At 46.2% G+C, this 14945-nt stretch overlaps 1 protein-coding gene across 1 annotated transcript in view; it reads left to right on the forward strand.

Annotated features, from left to right (window-relative positions):
• Positions 1 to 14945, forward strand: part of PBX2 (PBX homeobox 2) — a 139258-nt gene that overhangs the window by 66982 nt on the left and 57331 nt on the right. The window lies entirely within an intron of this gene.

Genomic DNA, 14945 nt, shown 5'->3' on the forward strand with positions numbered 1-14945 from the left:
GCTTGTTTCAACAAAATATATCACGTTACCATGGCAACTATCAAAATATAAAACCTCTCCCCTCATCCTATTGTGTGACTGTGATAACAGTCAATCCAGACCATGTTAATCAATTGCTACAGGGTATATTGCCTGTCAACTGCTTCTCGTCCGGGTTTAAAAACAGAGTGAGGCGTTACCATAGCAACCAGACACCTGCTTAACGCTGATGCTCTTGACGTGGCAACCTGTTTTCCATCAGCATCACTGCAGCCCAAGCCCGTAAAATAAAATTAAAACAAATTGCAGCAACTTCTGGGGCAAAGCAAACCTGCCAGGAATTCTGTTGTTACTGTAGCAAGTCACACACTCAACACTCCTGGTTTCTATCACCAGTTTTACAGCAACACACATTAAATCCCCATCCCTCAATGTGTTACCCTGAGATGCCACAATTCTAGACATCACTGTGATGTCTTGCATGTACCCGTGGAAGCCCATAGGATTGATAGGCTACCATCCTAGGCACACTTTCTAGGAGGTTAATCTGTGGAACTCCCTGGCAGTGGCAGCAAGCAGAACTGGGGTGCAGGTGGGTGGAATAAAGAAACTACACTATTGTTGTCCTTTAACCAGGGATTTAAAGGCCCGCTTCCCCGGCGCGTTAGTAGCCAACCAACCACATGAGGCTGGAGAATACACTTAATCCATTTACTTCCGATTCTGCAGTATGGGGGTGCTCTCCGGTTCCACAAGATGGAGGCACCCAGAACAAAGGAATCTCACAGAATATATAGGCCCTGACTACAAGAGGGTGTTAGTCTCTTTCTAACCCTTCTATTGGTCAGTTCTGGATTAGCAAATTAAGTTACATTCAATTTTCAAGTTAAGGTGTGCAATCTCAATGAGTCATAGGTTACATTGGATGCTCTATTGGTTGAAAGTTTTTCCCTTTGTCTGCTAGGACATGATGTCCACCATTAAGGAATGCAAATCTGGCATATAGCCACATCATGTAGCCACCCTTTGGCAGAGAAGCCATCTTTAACCCTTGGCACATTACATTTATTAGAGAGATGAAACCTCTCCCTGGGAAACATTCACACCCTCACTTTCTATCACGATAGAACACAAGGTAGACTACAACCCAGGTGGTCTCACATCCTGGCACTGGCCAGGCCCAAAATGGCTTAGCTTCAGCCCAATGGCTGCATCTCATGCCTTCAAACCATGCCATAGGATGCCCTGCCTTGTCAGGACGGGGATGCAGGGCCACTGTTATGGTCGGGCACCTGCTGGCAGCCCACACCAGAGCTCACTGACAAGAATCCACTGGAGTTGCTTCTCCTCATCACCACGGCAACCTGCTTGTTCCCCAGTCTCTCACGCTGGCCCAAGTGATGGTGGTGGTGAGGTGGAGGAGCAGTACCTCCCATGGCCTAGGGCTTGTCTATACGGCTTGTTTACCCCAACCTAAATGCGCATTTTCACGTTTCAGGTAGGGGTGTGCACGGACCCCCCGCTCCGCTTCACTTGCAGATCCGCCATTTTCCGGATCGGGCCGCTCCGCCCCGTCCCCGCTCCGCCCACTTCCGCTCCGCTCCGCTCCGCTCGGAGCTCCGGATCTGGATCCGGAGCTCCGTTTCCCCCCCCATAGGCTTGCATTGAAAGCTAAAAAATTATACAACTTTTTTTCTGTTCAAGTTAGAAACCTCACGTTTGGCACCATGACACCTCATGGGGGTATACACACGCACGCCAAGTTTCAAAGCAATCCCATCATCCCCTGATTTTTGGGGAATTTTTGAAAATCGGGCACCCCATTCACACCCCTTTCCATAGCTCCGTCAATTTGCACGTTAGAAACCTCAAACTCGCCACCATGAAAGCTTATCCAGGGATACATACGCACGCTGAGACTCAAGGCAGTCCCATCATCCCCTGATTTTTGGGGAATTTATGAAAATCCAACACCCCTTTCCATAGCTCCGTCAATTTTGCACGTTAAAAAAAAACCTCAAACTCACCACCATGAAAGCTTATCCAGGGATACATACGCACGCCGAGACTCAAGGCAGTCCCATCATCCCCTGTTTTTTGGCGGGGCTTAAACCTGCAAAATTTGGAACTTCCAAAACTCCAAGTGAGCGCAGGAAGGACTTCTCCCCTGAGTCAAAGCCACACACACACAACATCCCTGGGAAGTGGGCAGGGGAGGAGGGAGGGAAGGCAGGCAGGCATGCAGCTGGCATTTCTGGGGGCATAAGGAAGTGAGCCAAGGATAAGCCAGTAATGCATATAAAATGGAATAAATCAATAAATAAACAAAGGAGGGGTGGAATTAAAAGCAGCAGTGTTGCTCAATAAACAGCAAGAAGATTTTTTAAAAAAAGGCTATATCTGTCTTTTACCAGCAATAGGGGGACGTGCCCGGGGGAGGGGGAAGCAGCTGCCAGTTCAACTCAAGACAGCCACCAACAGCTCTGAGATTAAGAAGTAAACGCTCACTTCAACTCATAACAGGCATCGCTCCACCACTAAAAAGTGAGCATTCACTTCAACTCATGATAGGCATTGCTCCACCGTTTTACTCTCTTTGGAAGGCTCTAATGGCCTTCCAGTGCAGGAGAGAGTGGGGGCACGTCCACGATGAGATGCCCTAGGGGAGCTCATCCCCTTGCACCACATCTTTTCAGTTGTTCCCCAAAGTTAGGGTGGGGAGCAGTGCTGTGTTTCTATCTCTTATTCTTGGCTTAGTATATGATTTCAGGTTGTGTTTGTGCATTTGGTGGGGCTACTGTGTTAAAAAACACGGGGAAAAGCCCGTTCAGATGAAGAAAGAGAAGTTTCCCAGAATCCCAAGTTACCTGTTTTGCCTATGCCCTCCTCTAACTTTGGGATCATCATGACCGGGAGCTGACTCTGCCCCTCAGCCCTTTGAAAAAGGTATTTTTCCCGCCGATTTTTAAAAAACTTCTAGCGCGCGACCCGTACGACGCAGAAAGTTGAGAGTAGTCTCAAAATGATCCCCATCCACGACTCTCTGTGCACAAGAATTTTCAGAACGATAGCTTAACCCCCCCCCAGTTATCCCCGATTCTTTCCCTCAATGCAATCCTATGGGCGAAAAGCCGAAAACGCCGTTTGAGCCGCGCGGTTGACCCGATTTTCAAAAAAATATAGCACGCGACCCACACAACGCAGAGAGGTGAGAGTGGTCTCAAAATGACCCCCATCCACGACTCTCTGAGCACAAGAATTTCCAGAACGATAGCTTCAAAAACAACCTAGTTATGCGTGATTATTTGCCGCAATGCAATCCTATGGCGAAATGTTTTCAAGATGGCGACCGGAGCGCTCCGCCTGAACTAGGAGCTCCGAAAAATGGTCGCTTCTCTTCGTCTTGCTTCTAGGGGTCCGCGGTCCGCTCCTACTCCGCCTCTGGGTAAGGCGGAGCAGGCCAATCCGCTACTGCTTCTACGCTCCTAATCGGAGCGGATCACACCCCTAGTTTCAGGACACATGATGCAGCCATCCATTTGCCGTAGCGCCGGGTTTTTAACATCATAATGCGCATATTCGCATTTGCGATTTACCGCGACTTTTGGATCACGTCCGAGTTTGCACCGTGTTATGATTATATATAGGCCCTGACTACAAGAGGGTGTTAGTCTCTTTCTAACCCTTCTATTGGTCCGTTCTGGATTAGCAAGTTAAGTTACAATCAATTGAATGTAAATTGAGGTCCAGGAGGTTGTAAATGCCTCCTTGAGAGAGGGAGTGGTGCCGGCCTCTTTAAAAGAGGCGGTAATTAGACCACTCCTGAAGAAGCCTAATCTGGACCCGGAGGATGTTAACACATTACATTCATCAGAGAGATGAAACCTCTCCCTGGGGCCATTGCCATTGCTCCCCCCACTCAAGAAACGGTTGGAGAATTTTGCCCTTCTGAGAAAATATTTGAAAATGAGCCTACCTGTGCTTTGAGTTCTTCTGGGGAAGCCCTTCCTTCAGTCCCACCACCATCATAGGTACGCCTGGTGGGAACGTGGGAGAGGGCCTTCTCGGTGGCTGCTCCAGTGCTCTGGAACTCTCTTCCCAGGGAAGCTAGACTGGCTCCCCCCTTGATGTGCTTTCGGAGGCAGGCAAAACCTTTTTTGTTCCGGCAGGCCTTTGGCGATTAATCTGAGCCTCCGTCTGTGCTAAGGTCTTTTAAAATTGTCATGTATTTTAAATGTTTTAATGTTTTAATATTGGAATATATTTTAAACTTTTGTATATTCATAGGTTTTAAAATGTATGTTTTGAATTTTGTAAGGCCGCCTTGAGGCCCAGTATTGGGCAAAAGGCGGGATACAAATAAATATAATAATAATAATAATAATAATAATAATAATAATAATAATACATTTACTGCTACCAGTTTTAGGACTGCACTATTAGACTATGGCCTTAGCTAGATCTAAGGTTTCTCCTGGGAGTTTCCCGGGGTCATCCCTGTTCATGTAAATGACACACAGGATATCCCGGGAGCAGGCAGGGACGACCCCGGGATGATCCCGGGATAAACCTTAGGTCTAGCTAAGGCCTGAGAATCATCCCTGCTAGTGCCATGGCAACCCACAGCCATCGTAATTCCTGCCATTGTCCTGCCATCCCACTTCTGTTAACTCTCCTTAAGCCAAGTAAGTGCCCCGTGTAATGTGTAGCGATATTGAAGTATGGAAGGCGTGAGCATTTCTCCTTCCCTGCATGCCTGTGAATCCTGGGAGAACTCAGCACAGGGCAGATCAAACTTGGGTGATTCCTTTGCTGTTGTTTATGGGTGCCCAGATTCAGGGTAGCACAGGCAAGGGCTGGCATGTGCGCGGAAAGTGGGCAAAGTCAGTGTGAAACATAATGGCCTGGTTCATGCATTAAGGTTAATGCGTTGGCTTAACCATTTTATGGTAAAGCAGCATGGTTTAGTGTGTTGTCTGAACCAGCCCATTGAGTGCTACAAAGTGAGCAGGATTTGCCCTGCCATTAGAGAGAGTGAGGCAGTTGCCTCAGGCAGCAGGTGCTGGGAGGCAGCAGCAAGTTATTAGGAGGAGGGATCTGTGTGCCCCCTAAGCTAGTTTGTTGCCTTCAGGTGTAGTGGAGGACAACAGTATTGGTGTAAAATTCAACTGTCAGTTCAATTGGCTGACAGTTGAATTTTGTCCTTCTTGTCCTTCACCTCAGGCAACCTGTGTGGTGTAGATGTTAAAAGTACATCCCCAGGGGTCCTTCTCCGCGAGCCCCTGCCAAAGGAAGTGAGGCAGGTGGCTACCAGGAGCAGGGCCTTCTCTGCTGAGGCACCCCGGCTGTGGAATGAGCTCCCTAAGGAGGTTCGCTTGGCACCTACAATATATGCTTTTAGACGCCAGGTGAAGACCTTTTTATTCTCCCAGCATTTTAACAGTTTATAAATAAATTTTAACTTGGTGTTTTAAAGTTGTAATTTTGCATTGCTGCTGTTTTGATCTGGTTGAGCTTTTATATTGTATTTTATATTATGGTTTTATACTGTTGTTTTAGAATTTGAATGGTTTTAATTTTTGTGAACTGCCCAGAGAGCTCCGGCTATTGGGCGGTATAGAAATGTAATAAATAAATAAATAAATAAATAAATATATTGAATTGGGACTCGGGAGACCTGGGTTTTAGTCCCCACGCAGCAGTAAAGCTCACTGGGTGACATTGGTCCAGTCACTGACTCTCAGCCTAACCTACTTCACAGGGTTGTTGTGATGATAAAATGGAGAGGAGGAGGGCCATGTGAGCCATCTTGGGGTTCCTCGGAGGAATAAAGGTGGGATATAAATGTAATGAGAAATAAAAATAAATAAAATAAAAATGCCTTGGGACAGCCCTGAAAGTTAGCCTTGCTTAACCTTTCCCCAAATGCTCCAGCGAATTTTCAGTGCTTGGAGGATGGTGCAGGCTCTGGTAGATATTTTAGTTCCCCTGTATGACATTGTGCTCCAGCAGTGATGCACACACTTTAAGAGTCCTGCACTTGGAACTAGTTTCAAGCATCTTGTCCTTTTCTCTCTCCACCTCTTTCTCATTCTACTTACTTAGGGTGGCCAACTGTCAGGATTTCCCCGGATTTGTCCTGTTTTTTGTTCTTTCCATGGTGTCAGGGGGGATTTTCTATAATTTTCAATAATGTCCTGGAATGACACACCTTCCCCTTTAAGGCTGCCATTAGCATGGCAGGAGGGAATGACATGCTTTCTTGAGGCACATCATTCCCCCACCCCGAGCTCCAATTGAGGTCTTAAAGGGGAAAGTGGGTCATTCGTGGACATTATAGAAAAGGCCCCAATTGGAGTGGATGGTGGTGGTGCAGAATGAAATCCTTTCCCTTCCTCCACTCCAATCGGGTTCTTTAAGGTGGCAGGGGAATAACGTACTTTCTGCAGGACTCAGAAAGCTGCTTCCCCACACACACACTAGGTGTCCTCTTTTTTGTTTTCCCAAGTATGGTCACCCTAACTTACTCCCAATCAGGCCTGAAGTCAGCACACAGCATCCTTTCTTGAGCAGCTTCTGGGACCCCAGCATTGGGCTTGAGAGCCACAATTTAATTTCCCAGATTACCCCAGAATAAAGTGAAGCTGAGGTATCGTGGAAAATTGAAATAGCTGATTATCTGTTGTCCATTGCTGCTGCCAACAGACAAATCTGCTGGGCACGGCAACATAGGATGGGGGCCATGAGAGAGCACATTGTGAATGGCCCCCTCAAATCCAGACCCAGCTCCACTTTTGTGTAATCGTCATCTAATCTATCATCTTTCTCTCCCCATTAACCACTCCTTGTAATTCTGTATATACATATTCATACAAGCCATATTGATTTGAAAGTAAGTCCCATTGGTTTCAATGGGATTTACTCACACGTAAGTGTACAAAGTTTTGCAACCTTACAGTCACATGCACTTTATGCAGAAGTCCACAGAGTTCAAAGGGTCCCACATAAGTGTGCATAGGATTGCAGCACGATTAAGCAGTGCATGGGTAATCTTGTGCGAACCACCCAGAGAGCTTTGGCTATTGGACAGTATAGAAATGTAGTATAAATAAATAGAAAATATCTTATGTACAGGCACAGCCTGATCCTATGCAGAGTTAGGTGTGTCTAAATCCAGCTATAGCATGCTGTGACACTGATTGGCTGGCCAGACATGGATTGGTCAGTTTCTCAGGGAACGAAACAATCTGCAGTCCAACTTTTGTAGGGGAAAGGGAAGTTATCAGTTTGGATGGGATTAAAATTATTTATTATTATTATTTATTTATATAGCACCATCAATGTACATGGTGCTGTACAGATAACACAGTAAATAGTAGGGATGTGCTCCGCTCTGATTAGGAGCGTAGAAGCAGTAGCGGATTGGCCTGCTCCGCCTTACCCAGAGGCGGAGTAGGAGCGGACCGCGGACCCCCTAGAAGCAAGGCGAAGAGAAGCGCCCATTTTTCGGAGCTCCTAGTTCAGGCGGAGCGCTCCGGTCGCCATCTTGAAAACATTTCGCCATAGGATTGCATTGCGGCAAATAATCGCGCATAACTACGTTGTTTTTGAAGCTATCATTCTGAAAATTCTTGTGCACAGAGAGTCGTGGATGGGGGTCATTTTGAGACCACTCTCACCTCTCTGCGTTGTCTGGGTCGCGTGCTATATTTTTGTGAAAATCGGGTCAACCGCGCGGCTCAAACGGCGTTTTCGGCTTTTCGCCCATAGGATTGCATTGAGGGAAAGAATTGGGGATAACTGGGGGGGGGTTTAAGCTATCATTCTGAAAATTCTTGTGCACAGAGAGTCGTGGATGGGGGTCATTTTGAGACCACTCTCAACTTTCTGCATCGTACGGGTCGCGTGCTATATTTTTGTGAAAATCGGGTCAACCGCGCGGCTCAAACGGCGTTTTCGGCTTTTCGCCCATAGGATTGCATTGAGGGAAAGAATCGGGGATAACTGGGGGGGGTTTAAGCTATCATTCTGAAAATTCTTGTGCACAGAGAGTCGTGGATGGGGGTCATTTTGAGACCACTCTCAACTTTCTGCATCGTACGGGTCGCGGGCTAGAAGTTTTTAAAAAATCGGCGGGAAAAATACCTTTTTCAAAGGGCTGAGGGGCAGAGTCAGCTCCCGGTCATGATGATCCCAAAGTTGGAGGAGGGCATAGGCAAAACAGGTAACTTGGGATTCTGGGAAACTTCTCTTTCTTCATCTGAACGGGCTTTTCCCCGTGTTTTTTAACACAGTAGCCCCACCAAATGCACAAACACAACCTGAAATCATATACTAAGCCAAGAATAAGAGATAGAAACACAGCACTGCTCCCCACCCTAACCTTGGTGAACAACTGAATAGATGTGGTGCAAGGGGATGAGCTCCCCTAGGGCATCTCATCGTGGACGTGCCCCCACTCTCTCCTGCACTGGAAGGCCATTAGAGCCTTCCAAAGAGAGTAAAACGGTGGAGCAATGCCTATCATGAGTTGAAGTGAATGGTCACTTTTCAGTGGTGGAGCAATGCCTGTTATGAGTCGAAGTGAGCGTTTTACTTCTTCTCAGAGCTGTTGGTGGCTGTCAGTGTCTTGAACTGGCAGCTACTTCCCCCTCCCCCGGGCACGTCCCCCTATTGCTGGTAAAAGACAGATATAGCCTTTTTAAAAAAATTCTTCTTGCTGTTTATTGAGCAACACTGCTGCTTTTAATTCCACCCCTCCTTTGTTTATTGATTGATTTATTCCATTTTATATGCATTACTGGCTTATCCTTGGCTCACTTCCTTATGCCCCCAGAAATGCCAGCTGCATGCCTGCCTGCCTTCCCTCCCTCCTCCCCGCCCACCTCGCAGGGATGTTGTGTGTGGGGTGCCCGATTTTCAAAAATTCGCCAAAAATCAGGGGATGATGGGATTGCTTTGAAACTTGGCGTGCGTGTGTATATCCCCATGAGGTGTCATGGTGCCAAACATGAGGTTTCTAACTTGAACAGAAAAAAAGTTGTATAATTTTTTAGCTTTCAATGCAAGCCTATGGGGGGGGGGAAAACGGAGCTCCGGATCCGGATCCGGAGCTCCGGGCAGAGCGGAGCGGAAGTGGGCGGAGCGGGGGCGGGGCGGAGCGGCCCGATCCGGAAAATGGCGGATCTGCAAGTGAAGCGGAGCGGGGGGTCCGTGCACACCCCTAGTAAATAGCAAGACCCTGCCGCATAGGCTTACAATCTAATAAGTTGTACAATCCTACAAAGATTCAGGCTGTGGATTGGGAAGAAGTGGTGGTCATGTATCCTACTTTTCGGAAAGCACGCCTTTATTTGGAGGGCTATCAGAGGGCAATCCTCTATTTGAAGGAATGTCTAGTCCAAGTTCAGTTTAAAGATAAAGCATCATAAGAAGAGAGAACAGCAGAGGCCTTGAGACTGGCTATCAACAGTCAGTACCTGCACAGCTAGACTGAGCAGGTGCACACGTCACTGGATCATAGCCTTCTCCACTATGATGAGATATATTTAAATGATAGTCATTATTTCTACATTTGCATCTATACATATGAATTAGCACATGTACATTTTATGCAAAATTGTGCTTCTTCTGACCTCTACTTTAGTGATGGGTTTTCTCTCTTTTTTGCCACTAGATTAGCAGCCAACCTAGGAAGCACTCAAATCCGATGATGATTTATTACATTTATATACTGCTCCATAGGCAGTTTACAGAGATTAAAAACATTGAACATTAAAAATCAATATACAAAATTTAAAACCATAAAAGCACAATTTTTTAAAAAAATTATGCACACACACACACACACACTTAAAACAACTATAAACTCTCAGCAGATCCAGAGTCAATTTCAAACTCAGCATATGCTGTTAAATGCCTGGGAGAAAAGTCTTGATCTGGTGCCGAAAAGATAACAATGTTGGCGCCAGGTGGGCCTCGTCAGGGAGATCATTCCACAATTGGGGGGCCACCACTGAGAAGGCCCTCTCCATTGTTGCCATCCTCTGAGCTTTCCTCAGAGTAGGCACTCAGAGGAGGACCTTAGATGTGGGAACCTAAGGGGCAGGAGGCCATGGGCAAGCATGCTGAAGGAATGGTGCAGTGTAGGGAACGGGCTGAGAAAGAGAAAACCAAGGAAATGGGTAGAAGGCTGTAGGAAAATGATAGAGGGTCAGGGAATTGAGACTAGAAGGGGCTAATCTGTGGGCTCTAAAGAAATTTTGCAGCACCTATGGTCAGGAGGGCTATACAGTATGAAAGGGAGACAGGTATCCTAAGAGCACTGCTGAGGAGACAAGGGGGCAAGAGGAAGCGGTGGCTAAGCCTAGAGCAACGTTTCTCCAATCTAGTGCCCCCTAGACGTTTTAGACGACAACTCCCAGCATTCCTGACCATTGGCCATGCTGGCTGGAGTTGTGGGGAGGTAAAGATCTGAAGTATCTGGTGGGCAGCACGTTGGGGAAGGCCAGACCAGATCAGATCAGGGGTGAGCAACATGCAGCCCATGGACCACATGTGGACCCCACGGCCAAATTTGTGGCAGAAAAAGGAAGATGCTTTTTGCACTATGAAACACAAAAAGGGTCAAATGTAGTGTTTTTGCAAACTAGATTTGACCACTTAATTTACTTATCTATTACATTTTTATACCACCCCGTAGTCAAAGCTCTCTGGGCGGTTCACACTCTGTAGCGGCTATGGAGCACCAAAAGGGGCAGATGTAATTTGCAAATGAGCTAAATTTGATTCTTTCAGTAGTATATAGTGTTTTGCCACCGATTTAGATTACATTTAAGTTTTCCATACATTGCTAACAACGCTACACTAGGTGTTTCTTCTAACTTCATTCCAGTTATTTCGTTTATCCCTTTATACACCATTTCCCATCATTTTTGTACATATTCACAATTCCACCACATATGGATATATGTTTCTTTCTCCTGACATCCTCTCCAACGAAGTGTCGAGTTCTCCTTATTAACTAAATTTAATTTTACAGGAGTTAAGTACCACCTCCATACTATCTTCTAATAATTTTCTTTTATCCTTACAGACATGTTTTTCAACAGTCATTGTTTCCATATCCTCCCCCAGTTCTGTTGCTCTATTCTCTCTTTCAAATCTGTTTCCCATACCATCCTAACAAAATCTTCTTGACTTTCCATTTCCACTAATATTTTATATATTTCACTCATTAATCCTTTTATCAGTTTATTTTCTTCTTTTTCTTTTTCTAAAATCAACTCAAATTTGGAATTTCCTCTGCATTCTCTATTATCTTTTAACCATTTTTGGTCCTTTTTTCCTTTCTTTTTAAATATCATTAACCTTGTAGCTGTTAACAAGTTTGTTATTAATTCTATTCTCATTTGATTACATTTAAGTTTTCCATACATTGATAACAATGCTACACTTGGTGTTTCTTCTAACCATTCCAGTTATTTCGTTTATCTCTTTATACACCATTTTCCATCATTTTTGTGGTTTGCCACCGATTTAAAAACTGTTCCCCCCTCAGGATGTCCTGCAGAGTGTGGCCCATGGGGTGGGGGTCCAGAGGATGAAAGTGCCCCCTGGACCTCCCAAAGTTGCCAACCCCTGGTTCAATAGACCGAGGTCCAAATTACATACAACATGGAAGACGTATGATTAATGGTTCAATCCTATGCATGTTTAGACAGAAAAATCCATAGAACTCCCAGCCAGTATGGCCAGGGCATGCTAGGAGTTGTAGAGCCTTTTTCTGTCTGAACATGCATAAAATCACGCCCTAAATCTCCTGATATCACTTGAGAGATGTTTTTAACCTTCTTGCTCCATGTTCATTTCCCAATCTCAGTCATCCTCTAAACTTGGGCCACAGCTAGACCTAAGGATTATCCTGGGATCATCCATGGTTCGCCTCTGCCTGAGCACTGGATCCCCTCTGTGTCACCTAGATGAACAGGTTTGACCCCTGGACGATCCAGGGATAAACCTTAGGTCTAGCTATGGCCCTGGTAGTGGGAATAAAGGCACAATACAGTCGCTTAACAGAGATATTAGCAGTTGTGGGAGGGCACTTTTCATTGGGAAAACACCACTGGGGAAAGGGTTAAACACTCACTCAGTCAGTGGTGCTGCTGAAATCCACTTGCCTCCTCCCTGAGGGCCAATTTGTTTATGTGGGGGGGCATAAGGTATAGTCCCCGCCATCCTCTCTATGCTGTGTTCGGACAACACTTTAGTCAATGGTGAGGGAAGTAGCCAATTCACAGTTAGTCATCTAGGGGATACTTATAGAATCATAGAATAGCAGAGTTGGAAGGGGCCTACAAGGCCATCGAGTCCAACCCCCTGCTCAATGCAGGAATCCACCCTAAAGCATCCCTGACAGATTGTTGTCCAGCTGCCTCTAGTGTGGGAGAGCCCACAACCTCCCTAGGTAACTGATTCCATTGTCGCACTGCTCTAACAAGTCAGGAAGTTTTTCCTGATGCCCAGCTGGAATCTGGCTTCCTTTAACTTGAGCCTGTTATTCCGTGTCCTGCACTCTGGGAGGATCGAGAAGAGATCCTGGCCCTCCTCTGTGTGAAAACCTTTCAAGTATTTGAAGAGTGCTATCATGTCTCCCCTCAATCTTCTCTTCTCCAGGCTAAACATGCCCAGTTCTTTCAGTCTCTCCTCATAGGGCTTTGTTTCCAGACCCCTGATCATCCTGGTTGCCCTCCTCTGAACATGCTCCAGCTTGGCTGCATCCTTCTTGAATTGTGGAGCCCAGAACTGGATGCAGTACTCTAGATGAGGCCTAACCAGGGCCGAATAGAGAGGAATCAGTACCTTACGCGATTTGGAAGCTATACTTCTATTAATGCAGCCCCAAATAGCATTTGCCTTTCTTGCAGCCATATCGCACTGAATATTGCACATATTCAGCTTGCGATCTACAACAATTCCAAGATCCTTCTCGTTTGTAGTATTGCTGAGCCAAGTATCCCCCATCTTGTAACTGTGCCTTTGGTTTCTATTTCCTAGATGTAGAACTTGGCATTTATCCCTATTAAATTTCATTCTGTTGTTTACAGCCCTACACAATACACATGTTCCTACGCAACTGTGGGTGGGTGGGGCTGGCGTTGAGCGGACTAATAGGCTGAGTTCGGATGACACGCTAATCAATGGTTGCTTCCCATTCTGTTCCTATTAACACCCCCCTAGTTGATTAGCGCGTCATCCGAACTCAGCCCTAGTCAACCTGGCGTTTGACTGGCACAGCCCCCGCCCCTTTCCCCACCCTCCCTCCTCCCTCAGTTCTCCCAGTAGCCTCTGCAAGTTGTGCCGGCTGTAGCAGAGCAGCTGGTGCGGTTTTGCCACTCTTGCCACGGAACTCTGTAGCCAGCCAAGATGGTCAACTCAACCCTTGTCCACTGGCTCAGTTCGGATAACACACTAACCAGCGGTTGTGTGACTAGTCAACTCTGCAGCTGTGTTTCTCCAGTGTGTGTTTTCAGGAAAAGGTCAACCATGGAGTGTTTTTTGCCCAACAGACGACACAGTTACCACCAACCGTTGACCACTCAACTGACGGTGGACTACTAAAACCATCATTGACTAAAGTGTCGTCTGAACGCAACCAGGGAAATGCTGCTAGTTGTGACTTCCTACTGCCAGTGCAGCATTGTTGATCTGGCACTCCATAAGGGTCGAATGAGGGGCATAAAGCAAATGTGTGCTCATGTGTGTCGGGAAAGGTGAGGTGGCACGAGGTGGCATGTATTGATTGGAGTAAAGCAGCCGGTTCTGTGGCTGCAGGCTTGCAATGGCCTCCAACACCAAACGTGGTACAGGAACCAGGCTGTGAGAATGTAATTGCATTTCCTGATTTATGTCTAGTGTGTAATTGGGGCCACAATCCTACACCCCAGCCTTCCCCAACCCAGTGCCCTTCTGACGTTTCAGACTACAATTCCCATCAGCCCCATCCATGAGGGTCAATGGTCAAGGATGATGAAAGCTGTAGTGCAAATCCCCTGGAGGGCATCAGGTTGAGGAAGACTGCTACACTCCTTACCCGTTAGTAAGCCCTGTTGAACTCGGTGACACTTTAAGTTCTGATTAGACACGCATAGGCGTGCCTGGTGTTTTTTATTTAAAGTATTTACCAAAAGTTGGCCCCTAGGCAGCCCATGTTCCATACCTGGTTCCACATTTATTATTTTATTTATTTATTTATTTATCATACTTATACCCCGCTTCTCAGCCAAAAAAGGCTCTCAGAGCGGCTTGCACTTAGCAAAAAAGACAGTCCCTGCCCTCAGGCTTACAATCTAATAAAGACATGACACATAAGGAAAAGGAGTCAAGGATGGAGGGAGGGAGGAGAGAGAAAGAAAGAGAGAGAGAGAGAGAGTCCAGCAGGAGCAGGCCCCGATGTTACTTCTGCCTGCTCCTGTCCCCTCGGTCCTTCTTCTTCCCCACAGGGCCAAGATGGCAGTTTGCCCTGTGGGGGGGGGGGGGGGAAGAGTCCAAGCCAAGCTTCTTACCCATTTAATGTTTGAGAATAGGTTGAGATCGTTTCTGGTTTCTCTTCAGATCGTATTTAAAATATTTATATCCTATCTTCCTACAGGCAGCTAACATAATAAATTTAAAATAGAATAAATAGCTAATACATATGTGTGTGCACACACACACACCAGGCATGTGTGTGCACGTGGGCATTTTTATTTAGCTATATCACTCCATCCATGTAAAAAACACACATCCATTTCAAAAATATATATGGGAAGATAACATATGAACATCAGAAGAGCCCTGCTGGATCACACCAAGGGTCCATCTAGTCCAGCATTCTGTCCACACAGTGGCCAACCAGCTGCTAATTTATTTATTATTTATTTATTTAGAGTATTTTTATCCCACACCTCAGCCAAAAGGCTCTCGGA

Source organism: Elgaria multicarinata, chromosome 3 (genome assembly GCF_023053635.1).
Source record: "Elgaria multicarinata webbii isolate HBS135686 ecotype San Diego chromosome 3, rElgMul1.1.pri, whole genome shotgun sequence".
Taxonomy (NCBI): Eukaryota; Metazoa; Chordata; class Lepidosauria; order Squamata; family Anguidae; genus Elgaria; species Elgaria multicarinata.